Source organism: Neltuma alba, unplaced genomic scaffold (assembly GCF_004799145.2).
Source record: "Neltuma alba isolate B1F8T4 unplaced genomic scaffold, ASM479914v2 tig00010136_pilon, whole genome shotgun sequence".
Classification (NCBI taxonomy): domain Eukaryota; kingdom Viridiplantae; phylum Streptophyta; class Magnoliopsida; order Fabales; family Fabaceae; genus Neltuma; species Neltuma alba.
In genome coordinates this window covers 127,771-153,561 of record NW_021635083.1, presented here as the reverse complement: position 1 = coordinate 153,561, position 25,791 = coordinate 127,771, and positions in this window count along the sequence as shown.

The window sequence follows — 25,791 nt, the reverse complement described above, 5'->3', positions numbered from 1 at the left end:
GATTTCAATGAAATCCCAGTAGTAAGATTAATCAACCAAAACATCAACATGCATCATTATAAAGCATTTCACATTAGCTATTATAGGAGAACTAATCTTCTTATAAATAGACAACCTCAACATGTAAGGAGCAACCATATCACAATCATCATAGTTCAACCATACAATAGCAAGCATTCATGCCATAAATAACAGTGCAAAGTTAACATTAGTGGCTAATTAAATCCCACCACCTTAATCCAATACTCTTTGATTCTTTGACCTTTGTTACACCTTACTATCGAATCTACTGAGGGTTTACTTAAAATCATTTTAGACTACATTGGATGGTCTTGGGCCCAATTTTTCACAAAAAACGCTAATTTACGGATTTTTACTGTTCATGTGGTAAAAATCCAGTTTTCTGGTCCAACTTCGAAAAATCATAACTTATTCTAGAAAAATCAAAATGGATTTGTTCAAAATTTTGTGAAAAGTTATTTGAATATTATTTCAAGGAAAAATAAAATTGTGAACTAATTCCATTTGAGAAAGTATCAAGTTTTTATGGAAATCACCACTGTCCTTTTGGTAAAAATTCTTTTTCCAGATTCTGGACCTTAAGGTTGAAAAATCATTATAAATTGTGTAGTTGGCCATTTTTAACGTGCTACCTATCAAATTGAAGCTTAGCACGTGATCTACATTCATACTAAATTTCGTGATTTATTGCATTCAGTAACCTAGTCAAAACATTGCTCAAAGTTAGCTGTGCAGTTAGGGTTACAGCACTGAACAGCATAATATTTACATAACCAAAAACCAATGAAATTCTTATGGTTTGGCACCATGATTAACCTTGAATCTGTAGCTTGCCCTTTGATGATTCAGCCCTTAAAAGGTTAGATTTTATTTGGAAGAAATGAGATTTCAAAGAAATCCCAATAGCAAAATTAACCAACTATATCATCAACAAGCATCATTATTATGCATAACCACATTAACTACTATTGGTGAACTAGCATGCTTATCATTTGGCAAACTCAATCATGCAAGCGGAAAGCAAGAAAGTGCAAAGAGCAGCCACATCACAATCATGAAAGTTCATCCACATAATAGCAATTAATCATGCAATAATCGACAATGCAAGGTTAATGTTAGTAGTTAGGTTCAGCTTTGCTACCTTGCTCCAAAGACTTGAGCTTTCTTTGTTTTACCCCCTTCCCTTCACACATGTCAAATGATAACATAATAAACCACAAAAAGGGCAGCAAGAATCATCGACGATTCCATATAAAATTAACAACATAACTCAAGAACTCTTAAACCCTTTGAAAGCTTCTATCCTTGTTCTTGAAATTTTTAGAGTTTGTGTTCTTTAACCCTAAAAATTTCCTCTTGACTTATTCCTACATGATTTTTTTATGCATATTCCAACTATGTGCTTGGATTTAAGAAAATAAAACCCCTCCTTCTAGTTTTGGTGAGAACCCACAAGGGAAAAATCCCACGAACCCACAACCGATCTGAATATACGCACCCCAAGAACGTAAACAAAGGTCTGGTGATCTACTTGAACCCTTGAACACGGAAGAACAAGGACCCGAAGTGTTGAAAGACGCCACAAGATTGATCAAGCCTTGATAAGTCTGTTAGTTCAATGAAGAACCCTAGAGAGAACTCCTCTCAATCAGAAATTGCAAAATGCAAGTTTTCATTCAAAATTCCAAATCCCCTCCCAAAATGAGGGTTACAATATCTTATAGAGGATACATTCAAGATCTGACCTAAAAAGCATTAAATGCAATCTAGAAAATCAAAACATAATAAATTCATAAGGACTTGATTTAGGTAACTTGGAAATTCAAAAGTCAAATCTGCCAACTAATTATGAATTTTCGCACAAATGCATTTAATGAAATATAATCAGCATATCAAGCCCAAAATATGATTAATTAGGCCCAAATGAGTCTTCTCATGTGTTGTACTTGATCCAAGCTCCTTAAATTGAAGTCTCCAAGCCCAAGATATGATCAGTAGCTCCATTTTCAGCCCAAATGACATTAGTGACATCCTCAGCATTTTTATCCAGATTTGATACTCCAATAAATGCCATTTGCTTTGTCAAGGTGTCTTGCACTAGCCCACTCAAAGCTTCCTTAATTCTTTTAGCTCTTGCTCTTGTGATTGGTCCAGTTGGGATTTGCAATGGATCATTGGAAGTTGAGGAGTTAGCTTGCTGTATCGCATCATTCCCCCTCTCCTCAAAAGGATTCGACCTCGAATCATCACCTGCATCAAAAGGAGATAAATCAGCCACATTGAAAGTAGCACTAACATTATACTTACCAAGTAAATCAATTTTGTAAGCATTGTCATTGATTCTTTCAAGCACTTGAAATGGACCATCTCCTCTTGGAGCTAATTTGGACTTTCTTTGAGCTGGAAATCTTTCTTTCCTCATATGCACCCACACCCAATCACCAGGTTCAAAGAGAACACGCCTTCTTCCTTTGTTAGCCTTGGATGCATATTGCTCATTTTTCTTTTCAATTTGTTGTTTCACTTTTTGATGAAGTTGTTTCACTGTTTCAGCTTTTTTTGTCCCATCAAGACTGGCCCTCTCATCAATAGGCAATGGTAATAAATCCAAGGGAGTTAGTGGATTAAAACCATACACTATTTCAAAAGGAGAATAATCAGTAGATGAGTGCACACTCCTATTGTAAGCAAATTCAATGAATGACAAGCAATTTTCCCAATTCTTCAAGTTCTTTTGAATCACAGTTCTAAGCAATTGAGTTAAAGTTCTATTAACTACCTCAGTTTGTCCATCAGTTTGTGGATGACAAGCAGTAGAAAACAATAATTTAGTACCCAGCTTACCCCACAAAATCCTCCAAAAATGACTCAAGAATTTTGTATCCCTATCAGAAACAATACTTTTAGGAACACCATGAAGTCTTACAATTTCCTTAAAGAACAAATCAGCAATGTATGTGGCATCATCAGTTTTATGGCAAGCAATGAAATGTGCCATTTTAGAAAATCTATCGACAACCACAAATATGGAATCCATACCCTTTCTTGACCTAGGTAAACCCAAAATAAAATCCATTGATATATCTACCCAAGGTTCACTAGGCACAGGTAATGGGGTGTACAAACCATGTGGCAAGACTCTAGATTTAGCCTTTTTACAAGTTATGCATTTAGCACAGATTCTTTCCACATCACGTTTCATTTTAGGCCAAAAGAAATGTTCATGCAAAACATCCAAAGTCTTTTTCACACCAAAGTGACCCATTAATCCTCCCCCATGTGCTTCTCTCACAAGTAATTCTCGCAAAGAACATTGAGGCACACACAATCTGTTTTCTTTAAACAAGTACCCATCAATCCTATAAAACTTTTCAAATGCTTTCTTTTCACAAGCAAGAAACACTTCAGCAAAATCAGCATCAATGGCATACAATTCCTTGATATATTCAAAACCAAGCAACCTAGCATTTAGAGTAGTAAGAAGAGTATACCTTCTTGACAATGCATCAGCCACCACATTTTCTTTACCTTTCTTGTATCTGATGACATACGGAAATGTCTCAATAAATTCCAGCCACCTTGCATGTCTCTTGTTCAGCTTACCTTGACCCTTAATGTGCTTCAAAGATTGATGATCAGTATGAATTACAAATTGTTTAGGCCAAAGGTAGTGTTGCCAATTCTCTAATGCTCTTTTAAGTGCATAGAGCTCCTTGTCATATGTTGGATACTTCAAGGCTGCTCCATTCAACTTTTCACTAAAATAAGCAATTGGCTTTCCTTCCTGCATCAAAACAGCTCCTATTCCAACTCCAGATGCATCACATTCAATCTCAAAAGTTTTGTTAAAGTTAGGCAATACTAATACAGGTGCAGAACACAATTTATCCTTAAGCCTAATGAATGCAACATCTTGTTCTTTATCCCATTTAAAACCAACAGACTTTTTAATAACTTCAGTGAGTGGTGCAGCAAGTGTGCTAAAATCTTTGACAAAGCGCCTATAAAAACTAGCCAAACCATGAAAGCTTCTCACCTCAGTTATGCTTTTAGGTGTTGGCCATTCTTTAATAGCTCTTATCTTTTCTTCATCAACTTCTATTCCTTTAGCACTCACCACAAAGCCAAGAAAAACAATTTTATCCATACAAAAATCACACTTCTTCATATTTGCAAACAATTTTTCCTTTCTCAAAACATCAAGCACACAATGCAAATGATTCAAATGCTCATCAAGATTCTTGCTGTAAATCAGAATGTCATCAAAATAAACCACAACAAATTTCCCAATGAAAGCACGCAAAACATGATTCATTAATCTCATGAAAGTACTAGGTGCATTAGTTAACCCAAATGGCATAACTAACCATTCATACAAACCATGTTTTGTTTTGAAAGCAGTTTTCCATTCATCCCCTTCCCTCATTCTAATTTGATGGTATCCAGATTTCAAATCAATCTTAGAAAAGACAATAGAACCATGCAATTCATCAAGCATATCATCTAATCTAGGAATGGGATGGCGATACTTTATAGTGATGTTATTCACAGCTCTGCAATCAATGCACATCCTCCAAGTTCCATCTTTCTTTGGGACCAAAAGTACCGGAACAGCACAAGGACTCAAGCTTTCTCTAACATATCCCCTTGCCATGAGCTCTTCCACTTGCCTTTGAAGTTCCTTTGTCTCTTCTGGATTGCTTCTATAGGCTGGCCTATTAGGAATTGTTGCTCCTGGAATGAAATCAATTTGATGCTCAATTCCTCTAATGGGTGGTAATCCAGGTGGAATCTCCTCTGGGAACACATCAACATATTCCTGCAATAAAGAACTAACAACACTTGGAAAGGAAGAGTTAATGTCATTAGTATCCAAAAAGGATTCCTTGTAAACAAGGAGAAGCAAATGTTGTTCAGCCAAAAAGGCATTCCTCACTTCACTTTCTTTTGCATAAAAACTCAATTTCTTTTTCTCTTTTCTCTCTTCATTTTTTTTCTGAAATTCTTTTTTTGAACTCTCATCTTTTCTCTCCTTTTCACTCCCATTTCTTTTTGATGTCTCTCTCACATTTTTCATATCACTCTCTTTTTTATCTCTCTCTTTTTTCATCTTAAGTTGATCCTCATACACTTGCTTTGGGGTCAATGGTACAAGAGTAATGGGTCTGTTGTTCATTACAAAAGAATATCTATTTGTAAGCCCATCTTTCTTTACCTTTCTATCAAATTCCCAAGGTCTTCCCAAAAGTATATGTCCAGCATGCATAGGAACAACATCACATAATACTTCATCACAATACTTCCCAATTGAAAAAGAAACAAGAACTTGCTTATCAACTTTAATCTCCCCACATTCATTCAGCCATTGCAGCTTGTATGGTCTAGGGTGTCTAACAGTGGGCAAATGTAATTTCTCAACCATTGTAGTGCTTGCAACATTTGTAACACTCCCACCATCAATTATCAAACTACATACCTTGTTATTAATGAGGCAGCGAGTATGGAAAATATTTTCCCTTTGCTCATTCAACTCATCTTCCTTCACTTGACAATTCAAGGCTCTTCTAACCACAAGGCATTCTCCTTCCACAGCATACTCAATCCCATCATCACTAGCATCTTCAAGTAGGGGCATGGAGTCATCACTTTCACTCTCACTTTCAGTCACAACTTCATTATTTTTCAGAATCATAACTCTCTTGTTGGGGCATTGAGAAGCAATATGACCTGTACCCAAACACTTGAAACATTTTATATCCCTATTTCTAGAAGTTTGGGAATCAGATTTACCTTTGCTCTTTGATGAAGCTTCTTCTTTGCCTCTAGTGGTCTCCTTTTGGATAGCTTTTTCTCCTTTCTTCCAATTCTGTTTGAAAGAAGAAGTTGATCCAGAATGAAATTTTGAAGCACCTTTTCGCTTGAGTTGCTTTTCCACCTTAATAGCCATATGCACCATGTCTTCTAGTTCTACATAATGATGCAATTCAACTATATCAGCTATATCTTTGTTCAACCCACTTAGAAATCGGGCCATTGTTGCTTCTCTATCTTCTTGCACATTAGCTCTTATCATGGCCAATTCCATCTCCTTATTGTACTCCTCTACACTCCTAGGACCTTGTGTAAGGGTCTGCAACTTTTGATAAAGCTCTCTAAAATAATGGTTGGGAACAAATCTCTTCTTCATTAGAGCTTTCATTTCGCTCCAAGTTGTTACAGGCCTCTCTCCATTATTCCTCCTATTAATACCCAATTTATCCCACCAAACAATGGCATAATCAGTGAATTCTATTGCTGCCAACTTCACCTTTTTAGCTTCAGAATAATTATGACACTCAAAGATCATTTCTATTTTCTTTTCCCACTCTAAGTAGGCTTCAGGATCATTTCTACCTTGGAATGATGGTATCTTCATTTTGATGCTCCCAAGGTTCCCATCTACTCTATCTCTCTCCCTTGGGTTATTTCTCCCATATCTTCTCCCATACCTATCCCCTCTATGCCTATTCCTTATCAGTTCAACTTCAGATTCAGAATTGACTTCATCCTCACTACCACCAACTTTGTTATTTTCAGATTCAAAGTCATCCATAGAAACCTCCCTTTGCCTTCCATGCCTTCTAGGTTTAGGTTGGGCTCTTTGCAGATTTACAATCCTTTCATCTTGTCTATCCATTCTATCCCTTATCTCTCCATAAACCACATTCATCCGTTGAAAATGTTGCTGCATTGCCCTAAGGGTGTCTTCAATATTCATTGGATTTCCACTACCACCAGATGTCCCATCTGCATTAGACATTGTGACTTCAAGGAAAATTAATTATGTTAGTGAAGTAAAGTTCCTCACAAATTTCCTCACGTGTTTCCCTCAAGAATGACACTCAACACTCGTGTTTCACTCAAACTTGGCTTTTAAATTGAGGTATATCACTCTTGCCTTTTTCCACTCTGAAATCCCTCTTGAGGCTCTTTAAAGAACTAAACAATTTAAACAAAGCAATCACAATAATCAGCCAACACTTAGGAACTTTGAGAAATTAAGAGTATTGAATATGGACCTTCAAGAAAAGTCAGAAACTCAATTGACACAAGTATTGCAAAAGCCAAAATAGAATTTGGATATGAAGATGATTTGCTCAAAACACTGCCAGCACTATAATTTCTTTTCGTTTTTTTTTTCTGTCCCTTTCTTTTGGGTACCTTTTTTTTTTCCTTTTTTTTTTCTTGTCTTTTCCCTTTTCTTTTCTTTTTTTTTTTTTTTCACTGAATAATGCAAGGAAAATCACAAAAATACCATAAACAAAACAGAACAAGCAATCTGAACCCAGAAATTCCAGAAAACGCGTCCTTTTCAAATGGGTATAACTTGCCCTACAAAAGTCGGATTTAGATGAAACCAAAACGAGACGAAAGAAGGGATTCCGAACTATGAAAATGACCTATTAAACTTCACAAAACTCAACGGAAAAGTGAATGGACAAGGATGACAATTTCGGTGATGAACAGAAACGCAGAAGACGAACAGACACAAGAAAAGGCACCAAATGAAGAACGAAAATGAAGGTAAACTAACAGAAAAATATGACCTGAGTTTAGATCCAAAGCTCTGATACCAAGATGGTGAGAACCCACAAGGGAAAAATCCCACGAACCCACAACCGATCTGAATATACGCACCCCAAGAACGTAAACAAAGGTCTGGTGATCTACTTGAACCCTTGAACACGGAAGAACAAGGACCCGAAGTGTTGAAAGACGCCACAAGATTGATCAAGCCTTGATAAGTCTGTTAGTTCAATGAAGAACCCTAGAGAGAACTCCTCTCAATCAGAAATTGCAAAATGCAAGTTTTCATTCAAAATTCCAAATCCCCTCCCAAAATGAGGGTTACAATATCTTATAGAGGATACATTCAAGATCTGACCTAAAAAGCATTAAATGCAATCTAGAAAATCAAAACATAATAAATTCATAAGGACTTGATTTAGGTAACTTGGAAATTCAAAAGTCAAATCTGCCAACTAATTATGAATTTTCGCACAAATGCATTTAATGAAATATAATCAGCATATCAAGCCCAAAATATGATTAATTAGGCCCAAATGAGTCTTCTCATGTGTTGTACTTGATCCAAGCTCCTTAAATTGAAGTCTCCAAGCCCAAGATATGATCAGTAGCTCCATTTTCAGCCCAAATGACATTAGTGACATCCTCAGCATTTTTATCCAGATTTGATACTCCAATAAATGCCATTTGCTTTGTCAAGGTGTCTTGCACTAGCCCACTCAAAGCTTCCTTAATTCTTTTAGCTCTTGCTCTTGTGATTGGTCCAGTTGGGATTTGCAATGGATCATTGGAAGTTGAGGAGTTAGCTTGCTGTATCGCATCAAGTTTTCTCTTGACCGAACCTATAGGGATCATTATGTAAAAATTACAACTTTGATTTTAATGCTTCCAACACTTGTTCTTTAGATTTATCCTACACCATTTTCCATTTCAAACTCAATAAAAGCATCAAAACATTGAAAAAATCATCCTAGAGTCCATTTACTACCTTGGCTGAACTGAACCTCAAGAGAAACAACAAGGAAGATACTTCAAAAACAACCTACAACCACTTGTAATCACTAGGAACTATCATGTTTTGAAGTGTTCTAGCAAGTTTGACCAACAAAACTTCTTCCCCTACCATATATATATATATATTTCAGCCAGCACAAGAAAATGGGAAGAACCATAAATTTCTAACCATACAACTCAAGTAAACAAAACAAGGCACAACTTAGAATGAAAAACTAACCTTAAACTTTGCTTGGATGATCAAAGCTAGTGCCTTTCTCCTTGATTCCTCTTCAAACTCTCCCTTTTCCTTCTTTCCCTCCTCTTGACCAAACTAAGGTCTAAAAATGGGGGGAGGAAGAGCTCTTTAATGATTAAAATATCCCAACCACCATCATAAATGAAAATCCAAGTGTCATTACCCCCTTTAATCTTACATTCTCTTTCTTAATCAACTAAATCCAATTGAAATTAATTACCAAAAGTCAAAATCCTCTCCATTTGAGGTGTGACACTTGGCAAATTCAAATCCTCTTCATTAGGGACTTGACACATGGCCAAATGTGAGCCATTTGAATTGCAAGACTCTAGTCTTTGCTTTATCGGTGCCCTTTGGCTCCGAGTTTAATTTTTTTCTATAATTACAGTACTTTGGCCCATGTAATTATTTTTTGTCAAATTTCTAATTTATTCTCCTCATTTTTATCTTTCCAAAATACCCTCTTTGTCTCAAAAATTAAATTCCCAATAATTAAATAAAAAGGAAAACTAATTTCCTTCTCTTTATTGATTTTTCCATTTTTCAAAGGAATTAGAAAAAATCTTGGATACTTGAGGGTCTTCTTTTAATTCCATAATATCTTATAATTCCTTGGGCTATCATAGGAATTTTCTTGGAATTTTATTCTCCTTAAAAATATTTATTTGGAATTTTCCAAATAAAATCCCTTAAATTGGCCTAAATTACCCCTAAATTCCTTTGTAATTTTTCTAAGGGTAATTTGGTCATAAAACTAATTATATAATCTCATATAATTCTCAATGGATCTTATCCTTATTTTTTCTTAATTTTCTAAGGCTTAGAAATATTTTTCCATAATTATTTTTGACCAATTTTCCTTAATTAGTCAAATTTTCATAATTGACTTGGAAAATCATAATAATTATTTTCCAACAAAATTCTTCTATTTCTGTTTATCATTTTTGGCCCTTAATTATTTAGGAACATTCCTTATTCCTAATTACCTTATTGCCAGATGTGACATTTCTCCCCCCAAATAAATTTCATCCTCGAAATTTAAAGCATACCATAATGGAAAAGTTCGGGGTACTTTTCCCTCATCTCAGTCTGCATCTCCCATGTTGCTTCCTCGGAGGAAAGACCTCTCCAAACTAATTTGACTAGCAAAATCTGCTTGTTTCTCAGCTACTTGACCTTGTGATCAATGATTCGCTCTGGTTTAACCTCAAAAGATAGATTGTCTTGGAGCACAATATCATCATAGCTTATGATGTGTTGGGTCTAGATGATACTTCTTCAGTTGGGAGACATAAAAGACATCATGAATTTGACTCAAGTTTGGGGAAAGGGCCAACTTGTATGCTACTGGTCTGGCTTTGGACAAAATCTAAAACAATCCAACATACTTTGGACTTAGCTTCTTGGTCTTCAGGGATTGATCGACTCCCATTATTAGCGACACTTCAAAGAAAACGTGATCACCAACCTCAAACTCTAACGGTCTCCTTCTCATATCTGCATAGCTCTTCTGTCTACTCTGAGCTATTAGAAGTCTTTGCTGAGTAGCTTTAATATGTCAGGAAGTCTGATCCACTATATCCAGACCAAGGATGCTTCTTTCACTAAGCTCTGTCCAACATAAGGGAGATCTACATTTCCTCCCATAAAGTGCTTCGCATGGCGCCATTCGAATGCTTGAATGGAAACTGTTATTATAGGCGAATTCGACTAACCGTAAGTATATATCCCAATTAATACTGAAATCCAAAATGCAAGCACGTAGCATATCTTCAACATTTAAATCATTCGTTCTGTCTGCCTATCTATTGGGGATGGTAGGCTGTGCTGAATGTGAGAGTAGGGTCTATTTCTTTCTGTAGGGACCTCCAAAACTTAGAAGTGAATCTTGGATCTTGGTCCGCAACAATACTGCTTAGGACACCATGCAACCTAACCATCTCCTTGATATAAACTCTTGCTAACTTTTCTAGAGAATCTTTGGTATTCATACCGAGAAAGTGTGCGGACTTAGTCAGACGGTCCACTATAACCCATATTGTATTGTGTTTAGTTGCTGTCATTTGTAACCCTACTATGAAATCCATGGATATACTATCCCATTTCAACTCAGGGATATCCAGGGGTTACAACTCTCATGCAGGCTTCTAATGTTCTATTTTCACCTTCTGGCAAGTGAGACACTTTGCCACATACTCTGTAATATCCTTTTTCATTCCAGGCCAGCAAAAAAGCTCTCTAACATCATGGTACATCTTTGTCATTCTTGGATGAAGAGTATACTTGCTCTTATGGGCTTCTGACAGTATCTTTTCTCTAAGGCTGGCTACTTGGGGCACATAAGTTCTTCCTTTAAACTTCAATATCCCCTCCTCAGAAATTTCAAAGTGCTTAGTCTCGCCTCTAGACAACTTTCCTTTGAAAATTTCTGCTAGCCAATCATGTGACTGCACTTCCCTGATTTGATCCTTGAGCAGAGCTATAAACTGTGTTCTACCTCCACTTTTGTCTACCTATTGCATCTGATATAGAGGACCCCAATCTCTTAAATCCTCTACTAGCTATTACTCCTTGATCATTAGTGATGCTACCTGCACTGCTTTCCTACTTAAGGCATCCGTAACCACGTTCACTTTGTCGGGATGGTACTTGATCTGGAAATCATAATCCTTAATCAAATCCATCCATCTTTGCTGCCTCATATTCAACTCTTTCTGATCATAGAGCTACTTGAGGCTCTTATTGCTCCGTATAGGTAATGTCTCTATATCTTTAACGCATAAACTATCGCTGCCAATTCCAGGTCATGGGTCGGGTAATTCTCCTGATGAGATTTCAACTGACGTGAGACATAAGCTACTACCCGCCCTTGCTGCATGAGCACACATCCCAGTCCCTGCTTGCTAGCATTTGTATAAACCACATGGGGTTGTGAAGGATCAGGGAGTACAAGTACGGGGAGTAGAAGTGAGCTTTCTCTTCAACTCCTGAAAACTAGCGTCACTCCTCTCATCCCACAAGAAAGGTTGGTTCTTCCTGGTTAACTTGGTCAACGGAAGAGCAATTCGAGAGAAGTCCTTAATGAATCTTCTGTAATACCCCGCTAGTCTGAGAAAACTTCTGATCTCGGTTACCATCTTGGGTCTCTCCCAGTTAAGTACTGCCTCAATCTTACTGGGGTTGACAGCCACTCCCTCTCGAGAAATCACATGGTCGAGAAATCAAACTTCCTGTAGCCAAAACTCATACTTACTAAGTTTGGCCACAAGCTGCTTCTCTTTCAGGGTATTTAGGACAATTCTCAAGTGCGTCTCATGCTCCTTAGGAGACTTTGAGTACACTAGGATGTCATCAATGAAAAATACCATGAATTGATCTAGGTAACGGCGAAAGAATCTATTCATGTAGTCCATAAATATCGCAGGTACATTGGTCAATCTGAACAGCATCACTAAGAACTCATAGTGAGTTCTAAACACAATCTTAGGGACATCATCAGGCTTAATCTTGAGTTGGTGGTAGCCAGATCTTAAATCAATCTTAGAGAACACACTGTCACCAACTAACTAGTCTAACAGATCATTTATCCTAGGGAGTGGATACTTGTTCTTAACTGTGACTTTATTCAACTCCCTGTAGTCTATGCATAATCTTAGACTACCGTATTTCTTCTTGATGAATAACACTGGAGCACCTCATGGCGAAATGCTTGGTCTGATAAAAACCTTTTTCGAGTAACTCCTCTATTTGCTTCTTTAGTTGTGCCATTTCATTTAGGCCAATTGTGTAAGGGGCCTTAGAAATTAGTCCTGCTCCAGGTACTATATCAATCATAATTCTACTTCTTTGTCTGGAGGTAGTCCTGTGACCTCTGTCAGAAACACTTCCAGAAATTCCTTAACAACTGGGATTTACCCTATCCCTTCCTCAACTTCTACTTGCATCGAGAAGAAAACGAGGAATCATTGGCAACCTTTTCATAGGCATCTGCCTGCTTAAGCTTTTGTTATGAAATGAATTTCATGGAAGGGCATTAGGATATTGTGGGATGACAACCAATTTAGTCCAATCACCACATCAATTTCATGGAAGGGCATGCATATTAAGTCTATGGCAGTACAGCAGTGCTCATAACAAACTATATAGTTTAAGCACACATCAGATATAATTACCCTATTATGTGTTGGTGTGGACACATGTATGTCATACAGTAACATATTCATAATCAAGCCAAGTCTTTTAACACAGGCATATGAGATAAAAGAATGACTAGCACTCGAATCAAACATTGTAATCATTGGGGAGTTGTTAATCATGATCGTACCTTGGATCATCTCCGGGGATTTCTGGGCTTCTTCTGCCGTGAGAGCAAACACTCAGCCTTGGGTGTGCGGTCATGCCTTTTCCGTGTTCTGCAGGTATTCTCTTGAGAAATGTCTAGGTTTACCGTATGTGTAGCAAATATTCTGTCCAGCCATGCACGGTCTGTCATTGTGATTCTTGCCACACTTTGCATACTCCTTACCCTTTAGTGGCTTACTGCCTTTTTTGTTCTTATGGTTGTCCCATGGTCGTTTTCTTTTCTTACCTGCATTATAAGAGGTACCACCCAACCTCCCTGAGCTCCTTTCTCTACTCTGGGAGTAGTCTTGACCAGTAAATGATGGTTCAGGCTGCTTTTTGTGATTCGATAGGCCTCAATTGCCTTGTTGAATTGTTCAAATTGCTTAGGAGCAATCATCTTCCTCAAGGACTGCCTCAGTCCTCAAACCATCTTCTCTGTCATCCATATCTCGTCGTCTCAATAACAGAGATAGCTTGAGTAGTGAGAGAGACAAATGAACTTAACTAAGTACTCATCAAATGGCTCGTCATCTCTCTACTTCAGGGTTAAAAATTCTGCTTCCCTTTCGTCTCTTACTGATCTCAGAAAATATTTTTCATAGAACTGCTCTAGGAATACTTCCCAAGTCATCCTCGTGTTCCAAGCATCTAGAAGAAGTTTCGTATTCTTCTACTAGCGATCAGCGTCTTTCTCTAAATTGTAAATTGCCATCTGGGCCTTTCTCTCCGTTGGACAGTCTAATACCTTGAAGATCTTCTCTAGGCGGTTAATCCAGTCTTTTGCTACTTAGACATCAAATGCTCCATCGAATGACGGCAGGTTGTGTTTACAAAAGTGAGTCATCCACTGCTGGATGCTGTCGAGGTCTGTTGCTGGCATTACTGGTCTAGGTAATTGTTCTGTTGCTTATACTGTGGAGGTTTCTTCCTCTGGCTGCCTCCTGTCAAGGTTAGCCATTGCCGCTGCTACTACTGTAGCTATTGCAGCATCCCTTTCTTGTTCCTAGCAAGCCTGTGCCCCCTCATATCCTCGATAGTCTTTTGCTGTTACTCAAGATGATCCAGAATTAACTGTAGTGGATCGGGAGGAACTCTCGCGTCTTGAGTTGGGGGTCTCTCTGGCGAAGGGTTTCGTCGAGTTCTAACCATTGTGTTTAACTAATCGGATAGTATAACAAGGGAACAAGAAATAAATATCATGCTTGGATTTCAATTAACAAAATATGCATACATTATTCAATGTTTAAGCATCAGTCATCAACAATGTAGTTTAAAACATACATGCACCAAGCAATGTTAGCCTAACTTACTATGGTTAAATGTACCAAAATATGTCCTACGTTAGTGATAGGAGGGTCCTAGTCATCTAAAGAAAATGAACAATAACAAAGCCCTCAAGGCTTCGGATCCAATCCTTCACATCATCTCCAAGTATGTAGTTCAAGCGGACAATCTCATGTGTCCAGAAAGGGGTGTCAGGTAGAACCTCTACCATCTGTCTCAGCCAATCAAAAGGTTCCAGGTAAGGGTTGCCTGGTTTGTGGGCTCGGTACAGCTCTCTCATGCCCTGGAGGTAGTCTAAGTGTACTCTCAGGTCTGTGTCCACATTCTTCCTAATGTGATGCCCTAGAAACCTTAGTTTGTCACTCAGCTGATCCACACTGTGGATCTCATGACTAGGCAGAGCGGGGGTAGGTACAACTGGTACTGTAGGTGTTATGGGTGTTACAGGAGCTGGGGGTATAACTGGTCTGGTACTTGGTCCAGGAATGTTGCTTGGATGCACAACTGGGGTGACAGGTTGTCTCATAGACTGAATGTAAAGGCCTAGGTCCAATAGTTCCTAATACATGCTAGTTACGGGATTTATCAGGTCACCAGGTCCGGGAAGGTACAGTAACTGTTCTTTAGTGATGCCTAGTAGCTCAACATAGTGTTCAGCGTGATCGTTAGAGCTCACTAATGAATGGCCTGGGCTAGCATCTCCCATAGTCCATTCCACCGGATCCTCCTCTTTGGTGAGATCAAAAATGTTAAGATCCCAATCATTGACTGACGGCTCAGATCTAGTGTCCCAATCCATTGTGGTTTCTGTCACACCTTACTATCGGATCCACTTAGGGTTCAATCAAAACCATTTTGGACAACATTGGATGGTCTTGGGCTCAAATTTTCACAAAAAATGTTGATTTTCAGATTTTTACTGTTCATCAGGTAAAAAAATCCAGTTTTCTGGCCCAACTTCAAAAATTCATAACGTAATCTAGAAAAATTGAAATGGAGTGGTTCAAAATTCTTTAAAAATATCTTTGAATGCTCTTTCAAGAAAAAATAATCTTGTGAATCAATTCCATTTGAAAAAGTGTCAACTTTTTGTGGAAGTCACCTCTGTCCATTTGGCAAAAACCCTTTTTTCCAGATTTTGAACCTTAACTTTGAAAAATCATTTAAAATCTTGTAGTTGGCCATTTTTAATGTGCTGCCTATTGATTTTAAGCTCATGATGTGAAATTTAAGTATACAAAATTTTGTGAAGAAATTCTTTCGGGAACTTAATAAAACGTGGCTCTAATTTGGTGTCTGACTTAGGGATTATAGCACCAACCATACATACTTATACATAACCAAATATAAATGTTTCCTCATGGTTCATCACCATATTTATCCTTGTATTTGCAGCCTCCCTTTTGATGTTTTAGTCCCTAAAATGTTAGGTTACATATGGGGATGAGATTTCAAGAAATCCCAGTAGCAAGATCAATCAACCAAAACATCACATGCATCAATTACAAGCATTCCAACTTTTTGCTATTAATAGGGAACTACTTTACCTCATACATGTAGCACTCTAACATGCAATAGCCAAGGCACTTAAAGCAAGGTGTATAGCTACACAACCATCATCATCATCATCATCATTTAGCTCAACCACATAATAGCACATGAAATTGCATAACAATCAATGCAATAACTAATATTAAGGTTAATTAAATCTTACTACCTTAATCCAAATGCTCTTGATTCTTTGACCTTCTTCCTCTTCTCCACAATTAACAAACCCTAATCATGATATATCACAAAAAAGGGCAGCAAGGTTATCAATCATTCCATATAAATTTAACAACATGATTCAAGTAACTCCTAAACCCCTTAAAGCTTCCATCTTTGTTCTTAGAATTTTTAGAGTATATTCCCTTAACCCTAAAAATTCTCTCTTGACCCATTCCTACATGATTTTTCATGTAGATTCCAAATATCTACTTGGATTTAACAAAAGAAAATTCCTTCCTCCAGTTTTGAGCTGACTGAACCATTAGGGTTCAAAATCAAAAAATTACAACTTCGATTCTATGGCTTCCAACACTTGTTCTTTAGGTTTACCCTACACCATTTTTCATTTTGAACATCATGGAAGTATCAAAACATTGAAAAAAAATCATCCTAGGGTCCATTTATTATCTTGGCCAAACTGAACCCCAAGAGAAGCATCAAAGAAATCTCTTCAAAATCAACATCCAATCACTTGAAACCCTCTTAAATCATAGTGTTCTAACTATGTTTTGCAACAAAACTTCCCTCCCCTAACATTAACCAATTCAGCCAGTACCAAACAAAGAGGAAAACCAGAAATTTCAACCATCAAATTCAAGAGAATCAAGCAAGGAATGACATAATCAACTACTAACCTTAACTCCAAGCTTACTTGATCCAAGATGGTTTTTTTCTGCTTGGTTGCACTTCAAGATCACTCTTTTCCTCTCTTGATCTCTCTTGGCCAAAACTCATTTAGCAAAATGGGGGAGGGAGAGCTCATTAAGTGCTCCCAAAAAAATATCTCAATCACCCACCTACCACAATTAATGAGATGCCAAGTGTCAAATGCCTACTCCTTCTTGAAATTTCCCTTTAATCATTTAATTCCAATTGTAATTAATTTCCAAAAGTCAAACTCTCCTCCACTTGAGGCTTGACACTTGGAAAGTTTAATTACTCTCCAATAACGTCTTAACAAGTGGCAACTTGTGGGCCAAGTAAAGTACAAGACTCTAATTTACACTTTCTCAGTGCACTTTGACTCCGAGTTTAACTTCTTTTCTATAATTACAGTACTCTGGCCTCTGTAATTATTTTTTTGTTAGATACATAAATTATTCTTCTCATTTTTCTCTTCCCAAAATGCCCTCTTTCGCTCAACTCAATTGTTCATTAATTAAATAAAAAGGAAAACTATTTTTCTTCTCATTATTGATTTTTCCACTTACCCAAATAATTAGAAAAAATCTTGGATACTTGAGGGTCTTCTTTTAATTCCATAATCTCTTATAATTCCTTGGGGTATCATAGGAATTTTCTTGGAATTTTATTCTCTTGGAAAATATTTATTTGGAATTTTCCAAATAAAAGCCCTTAAATTAGGCAAGTTACCCTGAAATTCCTTTTTAATTTCTCTAAGGGTAATTTGGTCATAAAACCAATTTTACAATCCCATATAATTCTCAAGAAACATTGTTCTTATTTTTTCTTAATTTTCTAAGCCTTGGAAATATTTTTCCATAATTATTCTTGACCAATTTTCTTTAATTAGTCAAACATTTCATAATTGACTTGGAAAATCATACTAATTATTTTTCACCATAACTCTTCTATTTCTCCTTATCCTTTTTTACCCTTGAATATTTAGGAATATCTTTATTTCTAATTGCCATATTACTGGATATGACAGTTTCTATCCTGTAAAAACTTGTCAGTTTCTCCTTAACCAACCCCAAAATCTAACGAATAACTTAAGCAAAGCGTTCTATCTTATGCCAGAACCTCTGCTTTGATACCAAAAATATTACACCTTACTATCATATCCACTAGGGCTTACTCAAAACCATTTTAGACCACATTAGATGGTCTTAGGCTCAATTTTTCACAAAAAATGCTAATTTACGAATTTTTACTGTTCATGTGGCACAAATCCAGTTTTCTAGTCCAACTTCGAAAAATCATAACTTATTCTAGAAAAATCAAAATAGAGTGGTTCAAAATTCTATGAAAAGCTCTTTGAATTTTCTTTCAAGGAAAAATAAACTTGTGAACCAATTCCATTCGAGAGAGTGTCAGATTTTTATGGAAATCACCACTGTCCTTTTGGTAAAAATTCTTTTTCTAGATTCTGGACCTTAATTTTGAAAAATCATTATAAATCGTGTAGTTGACCATTTTTAATGTGCTACCTATCAAATTGAAACTTAGCACGTGATTTAATGCATATAGTAACCTAGTCAAAACATCGCTCAAAGTTAGCTATGTAGTTAGGGTTACAGCACTAAACAGCATAATATTTACATAACCAAAAACCAACGAAATTCTTATGGTTTGGCACCATATTTAACCTTGAATCTGCAGCTTGCCCTTTCATGATTCAGCCCCTAAAAGGTTAGATTTTATTTGGAAGGAATGAGATTTCAAAAAAATCCCAATAGCAAAATTAACCAACTATATCATCAACAAACATCATTATTATGCATAACCACATTAACTACTGTTGGTGAACTAGCATGCTTATCATTTGGCAAACTCAATCATGCAAAGGCCAAAGCAAGAAAGTGAAAAGAGTAGCCACATCATAATCAAGAAAGTTCATCCATATAATAACAATTAATCATGTAATAATCGACAATGCAAAGTTAATGTTAGTAGTTAGGTTCAACTTTGCTACCTTACTCCAAAGACTTTAGCTTTCTTTGTTTCTCCTTCTTCCCTTCACAAATGTCAAATCCTAACATAATAAACCACAAAAAAGGCAACAAGAATCATCGACCATTCCATATAAAATTAACAACATAACTCAAGAACTCTTAAACCCTTTGAAAGCTTCTATCCTTGTTCTGGAAATTTTTAGAGTTTGTGTTTTTTAACCCTAAAAATTCCCTCTTGACTTATTCCTACATAATTTTTCGTGTAGATTCCAAATATGTGCTTGGATTTAAGAAAATAAAACCCCTCCTTCTAGTTTTCTCTTGACCGAACCTATAGGGTTTATCATCCAAAAATTAAAACTTTGATTTTAATGCTTCCAACACTTGTTATTTAGGTTTACCATTTTTCATTTTGAACACAATGGAAGCATCAAAACATTGAAAAACTCATCCTAGGGTCCATTTACTACCTTGATGTAACTGAACCTCAAGAGAAACAACAAGTAAAATACTTCAAAAACAACCTACAACCACTTGTAACCACTACGAACTATCATGTTTTGAAGTATTCTAGCAAGTTTGACCAACAAAACTTCTTCCCCTACCATATATATATTTCAGCCAGCATAAGAAAAAGTGGAGAACCATAAATTTCTAACCATACAACTCAAGTAAACAAAGCAAGGCACAACTTAGAACCAAAAACTAACCTTAAACCTTGCTTGGATGATCAAAGCTAGTGCCTTTCTCCTTGATTCCTCTTCAAACTCTCCATTTTCCTTCTTTCCCTCCTCTTAACCAAACTAAGGTCTAAAAATGGGGGGAGGAAGAGCTCTTTAATGATTAAAATATCCCAACCACCATCATAAATGAAAATCCAAGTGTCATTACCCCCTTTAATCTTACATTCTCTTTCTTAATTAACTAAATCCAATTGAAATTAATTACCAAAAGTCAAAATCCTCTCCATTTGAGGTGTGACACTTGGCAAATTCAATCCTCTCCATTAGGGGCTTGACACATGGCCAAATGTGAGCCATTTGAATTGCAAGACTCCAGTCTTTGCTTTATCGGTGCCCTTTGGCTCCGAGTTTAATTTTTTTTCTATAATTACAGTACTTTGGCCCCTATAATTATTTTATGTTAGATCCATAATTTATTCTCCTCATTTTTATCTTCCCAAAATACCCTCTTTGTCTCAAAATTAAATTCCCAATAATTAAATAGAAAGGAAAACTAATTTCCTCCTCTTTATTAATTTTTCTACTTCTCAAAGGAATTAGAAAAAATCTTGGATACTTGAGGGTCTTCTTTTAATTCCATAATCTCTTATAATTCCTTGGGGTATCATAGAAATTTTCTTGGAATTTTATTCTCCTTAAAAATATTTATTTGAAATTTTCCAAATAAAATCCCTTAAATTTGCCTAAATTACCCCTAAATTCCTTTGTAATTTCTTTAAGAGTAATTTGGTCATAAAACCAATTATATAATCTCATATAATTCTAAATGGATCTTATCCTTATTTTTTCTTAATTTTATAAGGCTTGAAAATATTTTTTCATAATTATTTTTCACCAATTTTTCTTAGTTAGTCAAATTTTCATAATTGACTTGGAAAATCATAATAATTATTTTCCACCAAAATTCTTCTATTTCTGTTTATCATTTTTTGCCCTTAATTATTTAGGAACATTCCTTATTCCTAATCACCTTATTGTCAGATGTGACAACCTTCTTCCTCTTCTCCACAATTAACAAACCCTAACATGATAAATCACAAAAAGGGCAGCAAGATTACCAACCATTTCACATAAAAATTAACAAAATAGCTCAAGTAACTTCTAAACTACTTAAAGCTTCCATCTTTGTTCTTTGAATTTTTAGAGTTTGTTTCCTTAACCCTAAAAATTCTCTCTTAGTTCCTTCCTACGTGATTTTTCATGTAGAATCCAAATATAGGCTTGGACTTAAGAAAGGAAACTTCCTTCCTCAAGAACCAAGTTGGCTGAATAGTCCCTCTTGAAAACCAATTAAGAAATCTTTCAAAAACAACACCAAACCACTTGAAACTACCATGATTTAAAGTGTTCTAACTACGTCTAGCAACCAAAACTTCCCTCCCTTCTCTATATTCATTTCGGCCAGCAAAATAAAATGGGAAGAACTAGAAATTTCAACCATCGAACTCAAGAGAATCAAGCAAGAAACATCATAGGACCAACCACAAACCTTAACTCCAAGCTTACTTGATCAAAGGTAGTTGCTTTCTCCTTACTTGGGCTCACAAATATGGAAGATCACTTTCTCCTTCCTCTTGGCCAAAACTCAAATTTGAAAATCGGGAGGGGAAGAGCTCACTAAATGCTCAAAATATCCCAACCACCATCCTTTAACGCTATGCCATGTGTCATTTACATATTCTTCCTTATAACCTCTCTCTTAATTAAGAAATTCTAATGGTAATTAATTTTCAAAAGTCAAAATCCTCTCTATTCAAGACTTGACACTCGGAAACTTTAATTACCATCTATTATGGGCTTGACAAGTAGCAATTTGTAGGCCTAGTAAAGTACAAGACTCTAATCTCCACTTTATCAGTACACTTTTACTCCGGGTTTAATTCATTTTCTATAATTACAGTACTCTGGCCTTTGTAATTATTTTCTATCAGATCCATAATTTATTCTCCTCATTTGTTTCTTCCCAAAATGTCCTTTTTAACTCATACCCGAATTCCCATTAATTATATAAAAAGGAAAACTAATTTCATTCTTATTATTGATTTTTCCATTTCTCCAAATAATTAGGAAAAATCTTGGATATCTGAGGGTCTCTTTTTAATCTCATAATCTCTTATAATTCCTTAGGACATCATAGAAACTTTCTTGGAATTTTATTCTCCTTCCAAATATTTATTTGGAATTTTCCAAATAAAAGGCCTTAAATTAGGCTAAATCAACCTTAAATTCCTTTGTAATTTCTCTAAGGGCAATTTGGTCATAAAACCAATTACATAACTTCATATAATTCTCAAGGAACATTGTCCTTATTTTTTCTTAATTTTCTGAGACTCAAAAATATTTTTTCCATAATTATTCTTGACCAATTTTCTTTAATTAATTAGTCAATCATTTCACAATTGACTTGGAAAATCAATCTACTTATTTTCCACTATAATTCTTCTATTTCTTCTTATCCTTTTTGGCCCTTGAATATTTAGGAATATTCCTTATTCCTAATTATCATATTACTGGATGTGATATTTTCCCCCCTAAATAAATTTCCTCCTTAAAATTTAAAGCGTATCTTATTGAAAAAGTTCAGAATACTTTTCCTTTATCTTAGTCTCCATCTCCCTCATAGCTTCTTCCAGTGTAAGACCTTTCCAGAAAACCTTGACTAGTGGAGACTGCCTGTTCCTCAACTGTCTGACCTCAAAAGACGGGTTGTCTTGGAGCACAATGTCATCATAGCTTATGACATGTGTTAGGTCTAGATGGTACTTTTTTCATTGGGATATATGGAAGACATCATGAATTTGACTCAAATTCGGGGGAAGGGCCAACTTGTAAACTACTAGTCCTACTCTGGACAAAATTTGAAAGGGTCCAAGATACTTCAGACTTAAATTCTTAATCTTTAGGGATCAATCAACTTGCATTGTTAGCAACACTTCGATCACCAACCTCAAATTTTAACGGTCTCCTTCTAGTATTTGTGTAGTTCTTTTGCCTACTTTAAACCGTTAGGAGTCTTTACTGAAAAGCTTTAATCTACTGGGACATCTGATCCACTATAATAGGACTCTACATACTTCTTTCACTAAGCTTTATTCCAGTACAAGGGAGATCTACACTTCCTCCCACAGAGTGCTTCATATGGCGCCATTCAAATACTTGAATGGAAACGGTTATCTTAAGCGAATTCAGCTTACGGTAAGTACGTATCCTAGCTACCGTCGAAATCAAGCACATATGCATGTAGATATCTTCTAACATCTGTATCGTTTTCTCTATCTGCCTATCTGTCTATGGATGGTAAGTTGTACTGAATTTGAGAGTAGTGTCCATTTCTTTTTGGAAGGACCTCCAAAACTTTGAGTAAATCTCAGGTCTTGGTCCGAAACAATACTGTTTGGGACACTAAGTATCTTAATAGCTTCCTTAATTTTACCTTCCACTTTTGCTGGATTTAGTGCATTCTTGCCAACATGGCTAACATTTCTGGCTTTAGCACCCTCTTAAATTATTTCCCATAGGCTACCTATCATCAGGCCACTCTTGCTTGAGCATGCTTAACTGAACAGTACTGACGGGAATTTGAGGCATTGATGTTAAAAGGCTCAACCCTAGTACTTTGCTGTCTTAGACCCTTCTTGTTCTATCTTTGGAAGGGTCTTTTCAGCTTACATTCTTGACGTTCGCCTCATCTTCAGGATCTGCCTGTCAATACTCAGTCTGTCTCTGTATCACAAGGGTTCTTCCTATGTTTAGAGCTAGCCTAAGTTCCTCTACTCAGGTCTTACAGCCCTAATTCTTCTAACTTTGGCTTTCCTCTGTTAATCGGAAGGAAATTGAGCCCATCCTAATCAATGATAAGGTTATTTAGAAGGAAGTCGTGGGTACTTTCTCGATATCGGTTTACAACTGAAAGAGGTTTTTATATCTCTAACTCATCCTTGATCTTTATCTTCCCAAAGAGGTACCATAATCTTAAGATCTCTGGGAGATTTTCGACCATGGGACTAAGTAAAGTCACTTCCTCTCAGTTGGTCACCTAACTAATAATTTCCTAAAACTATTCTAAGAGCCAATACTATTATCTTAGGCCTCATGTCAATTTCCCCAGGCCACCTATTTGTCTCTTTAGGTACCTAAGTTAATCTGCCTTAGGAGTTCTCTTACTCCTCCAGTTGCTCTTACAGTCTCTTACTATTTTAGAACGGTACAGAGAGAGGACTTATGCAATTTCTCTTTCCTCTACTTTACTTTACTTTTCAGTATAAGCATACTCTAAAACAAGCTCCTAGAGCTTGGTACGAACGGCTTAGCAATTTCCTAATAGAAAAATGTTTTGAAAGAGGCAAAGTGGACGCTACACTTTTTATTAAAAGAAGTAGAAAGGAACTATTAATTGTTCAAATTTACGTGGATAATATTATATTCAAAGCTACTAATGAGGATCTCTATCAAGAGTTTGCTAAGTTAATACAGGGTGAGTTCGAGATGTCAATGATGGGAGAATTGAACTTCTTTCTGGGATTATAAATCAAGCATAAGAGAAATTACATATTCATATCCCAAACGAAGTATCTTAACAAGTTAATAAAGAAATATGGATTAGAAAATACTAAAAGTGTGAAAACTCCTATGAGGTCAACCATATCACTAGACGCAGACGAGAGAGGCAAAGATGTGAATCTGACCAAGTATAGATGAATGATAGGGTCATTACTCTACCTTACAATAAGCAAACTAGATATTCAATTTAGTATGGGAATGTGTGCAAGATACCAATCAGCCTCCAAGGAATCACATGAAGAAGCCATAAAGAGAATCCTCAGATATCTTATCGGAACACAAAATTTGGGAATCTGGTATCCGAGAAAAGAGCAAAATATCTAATGGAATACTCAGATGCTAATCATGGAGGATATAAGACAGATAGAAAGAGTACCAATAGACAATATCAATTTCTGGGAGGATGCCTTGTCTCATGGTCAAGCAAAAAGCAGAATATTGTGACAATATCCTCCACATAATCAAAATATGTTGCCACCACCAGCTGTTGTGCCCAGATTCTCTGGTTAAAGTAGCAACTACAAGATTTGGGAATCAACTTGAAGGAAATTCCAATTCTATGTGACAACACGAGCACAATAAGTCTGTCCAAGAATCCAGTTCATCATGCCCAAACCAAGCACGTTGATGTTCGACATCACTTCATTCAGGACCATGTTTAGAAGAAAGATACGAAGGTAGAATTTATTCTCACCGAATATCAAATAGCCAACATTTTCACGAAGCCTCTCAATCAAGAGAAGTTCAATTACTTTAGAAGAGAATTAGGAATGGTAAATCCCAATGAGCTGTAAGAAATCTCACATTATCTCTTTAATTTGAGTTTTTAGATTTAAAGTTTTGATGAGTAAAAGACTAACTTAAGCATCGGAGTATATAGAAATTTGTTTTGTAGGAAGCTCTGTTTTGTCATGGAAAAACAAAGGTGAACAGAGTATATAGTGAATTGGCATGAATTATTGATGAGTATGTCGATGAAGACATCGATAACTATATAGTGAATTGGCATGAATTATTGATCAATTGATTGATAAACAAGGAATATAGAACTGACCAGAGATGATGGAAGGAAAATTATCGATAAGCTGATCGATCACTCAATTATCGATCAACACATTGATCAACAACAACAAAGAATCTTAGTCATATCCAGTAGATGGGTAAGAATTATCGATAAGCTGATCGATAAACTGTTAATCGATCAAATGATCAATAAACCAGACTAGGTAAGCACTTTTACTTAATATTTATCAATAACATGATCGATAATTTATTGCTCGATAACTTGATCAATAATTGTCTTCAGTGTTCTTGTGTGTTCTTCTTATTTATCGAACACGTGATCGATCATGCATTGATCGATAACTTGATCAATAAATTTAATATTTATAATGTTTAGATTTTGAAAAACCCTATCAATTATTGCAGCCCTAGCTCGATAAAACCATCACCCCTGTTTCACACAATGTTCAAAATCTTACTGTTCCATTAAATCTCTCACTTCACTTCACTCGAAATCACTCCTTAAGCCCTTTTAATCTCTACTAAATCCTTTGAATACTCTTTTCACTGATCAATCTCTCATAATCCTTCGGTGTAACGGCAAATGGTGAGGGTT